Source organism: Triticum dicoccoides, chromosome 6A, assembly GCF_002162155.2.
Source record: "Triticum dicoccoides isolate Atlit2015 ecotype Zavitan chromosome 6A, WEW_v2.0, whole genome shotgun sequence".
Taxonomy (NCBI): domain Eukaryota; kingdom Viridiplantae; phylum Streptophyta; class Magnoliopsida; order Poales; family Poaceae; genus Triticum; species Triticum dicoccoides.
In genome coordinates, this window is record NC_041390.1 from 585,335,830 (window position 1) to 585,338,977 (window position 3,148).

Consider the following 3,148-nt stretch of genomic DNA (forward strand, 5'->3'; position numbering starts at 1 on the left):
ATGGCACAACTCCTCCAACTGTATCTGCCAAGAAAATGCAGCCACCAAAAGAAAATCAAAACAATTATGTATGGATGTACACAGGGGCGTAGCCAAGAAAAAAGTCTTCGGTGTCAACACGAACAAGTAGCACTAATATGTATCCCCTAAAAAGCAGAAATAATATATGGCTAAAAATGTTTAACTCGTATTAACTAACATGTCTAAAATGTTTTTACTAACCTCACACAAATACGAAATCATAGTTGCCAATATATCACAACAAAATAAGCTCTGATTACGAAAGTAGTTACCTCTCTATTTTTCCCTCTACGATCTTTCATCTTCAAAAAGTAATCTATTGCATCCTTACATGGAGATGAATACAGAAGTCTTTGCTCCAAGAAGCACATGATATAGTGGTTCATGAAATCATCACTAATGTGATTATGTTGAACATTCTTCACTATTTTCATTCTAGAGAAACACATTTCCTCTGATGTAGTGGCGACGGGAGCACTAACACTAGCTTCAGGAGCTGATAGACCAAAGGAAATGCAAGGTGCTTATTTGTACTAACCAATAGAAATTGTATTTAAATCATTAGCTCACCTCCCCCACCCCAATACGACATGATGTAACAACTCCTCCATGTGTCATTTCTACCTCCTGCTTCCTTTGGTCAGGAAACTGATGCAAAGGCTATCTTAATTGTCATCACCTAAAGAAGTCCAAGGCAAGGCCATCTTAACAGTAGCCATCTAAAGAAACTTTAATAAATGATCAGGGAGATCTCAGGACGGTAGATGCCCATGTACTCCTTATGTCATTATTAAGACTAGCAAGTTTGCATGTTTCTTGCACATGAGAGTAAGTGCAAATGGATATCGACATGCCACATTATAATACACAAACATGTAAATTTGAGTCACATATGCATGAAATATAAGGTGTAGATTTATCACATTGATAATCAAATTATAGCTCCAAAATATTCAATGAAATCGTTAGAAGATGATGCTATAGCTTTGAACCGAAACAAAAAGATAAATAAAATAAAATACCAATTCCTTGGAAGTAAAAAGGTAGGGATAATTGAAGAATATGAGAGCCTAGAACAAATGATAAGTGTTTTGTTCATATAGTCCAAATTAATAATACAAAACAAAAATGAATGCCAATCCTTTTAAAAGATGAAAGTTGGATAATTAACTATGAAAGAGTCTAGAACAAAGGAGATATATCATATCATTGTTTTGAGGTTTGTGCATATTATAGTTGTGCTTAAAAGTATGAAATCTTTTGGATAGTACATGCCACAGAATTTGGTGTGATGAAGAGAATATTCAACAGCCAACATTACTCAGATTTGCCACTTCTCAACCATTGAATCAGTTTCATCCAACTACCAGTAATTACATATAGTGATATAGATGCATAGAGGCATAATGGTTGTTGTGTCACATCACACCAAAGCTAACATAATAGTTCTCCAATTTAAAGGTGAGAAAAAAATACCCCTATTTAAACATGAGAAGATAGATGGAACCTATTCAAAGAAGCCATTCTTTATACACGAGCCAAACAAGGAGTAGAGGGTAGGACTCGCATAGATAATGTATACGCACTTACACTTTGTAGGAATTTCTTTTGCACTGTCCAAGCCCATTGACATCCTAGGAGTTGGAAGCATCAGGATTGATTACTACATTGACTCAAGTTTGTACACAGAGAAGCATCACTAAGCTGGTCAGCTAAAGATGGACTCTTTGGCAACGATGTGATGCTCTTTGAAATACTTTGGAACGTGCTCCAGACGTTGAAGCTCTGCTGGTGGGAGAGGTGGCACCTGCTGTCATGAGCCCTCATGTGGTCACTGGCTAGACCCTCCTTGCCATCGTGGCCTGGACGAGTGCGGTGCCATCGGTCCTCCTTCTTGAGAATGGCACATCGTAAGCAATAAGAGGACACCATGTACAGTGTGGCGGTATTTACGCATGGCGGAACCATTTTGTTGGTGGACGTATGGACAGACATAGGATGATGTTCCTCGCCCAAAAGAAAAAGACACGGGATGTGATATGCCTACTTATTGGAAAGGGGAATTAAGATTTTCATACTCTCACCCCAACCTGTTTGTACGGCAAGAATTTTCTTGTCAAATATTCGTTCGGCATGGTTTCAACACATGATGGTTTTGAAGAATCCATCCAATCCATCGATCTTTCCAAGTATGAGTCGCACCGTCCCCTACCAGTTCCCACCCACGCAGCGAGGAACCAATCAAGGAACAAGGAGAAGCAATGGTTGAGCTGTTGTTCGTCCCTGCCGAGGCCGACCTTCGTCCACCTGTCGGAGGTGATCGACCACCTCGCAACGGGGGACGCCGACCACCGAGACCACGCCCGCCACCACGCGGCGCACGGGCAAGGGCACGGTTAAACGCACGTTGGAGTGGCGGTTGCGGCATACTCATGGATATTGTGGAGACCCCTGGCAAGTACAGTTTCCTTTTAGATATCCCCGGGCTCTCCAAGTATGACATCCAGCTACGAGAATGCACCACGCCATGGCCGCCCCCCATATCTTCTTGGACCGAGCTCGATTCAACATCACCAATGAACTAAAATTCGGGCGTGTACCCATTTTCCTTGATGGGTGACTCTCTGGGCGACAACATGCTGGTGACGAAGAGCGCCAACGGAAGCGGAAGTGGGAGGAGAAGGAGGGTGAGTGCCGCTACATCCGGCTGGAGCGACGCGGCTCGCCACGGTCATTAATTTGTGCGCAAGTTTTGGCTGTCGGAGGACGCGGACGTGGGCACCAGCGTGCTCACCGTCACCGTCAAGAAGCAACCGCCGTCGGAAAAGAAGACTAAGTCTGTCCAGGTCGCCATCGCCTGATCGATCTCTTCAGTCACGCGAGCTTTTGTTACCGCGTCGGCGCTTGTCATCAGTGATCAGTGTAGCACCAGACTAGTGTGTCGAGTCTGGTAGATTTGAGTGTTCTTTTGTGGTCGCATGCTCTGTTTGTGATCTGGCCCGAGATGAGGTTTGCTAGTTCCAGTCGTATTCTGGGAATCTTGCTGCCCGCTTGATCGAAAGGAGCCTCATGCCCGGATTCAGTATTAGGATTCATACGCGTTTCACGTAATTTCAGCAGGAAATAG

At 43.3% G+C, this 3,148-nt stretch overlaps 1 pseudogene; it reads left to right on the forward strand.

Annotated features, from left to right (window-relative positions):
- Positions 1-2,282: 2,282 nt before the first annotated feature.
- On the forward strand, positions 2,283-2,882 carry LOC119318772 (annotated as a pseudogene).
- The last annotated feature ends 266 nt before the right edge of the window (positions 2,883-3,148 follow it).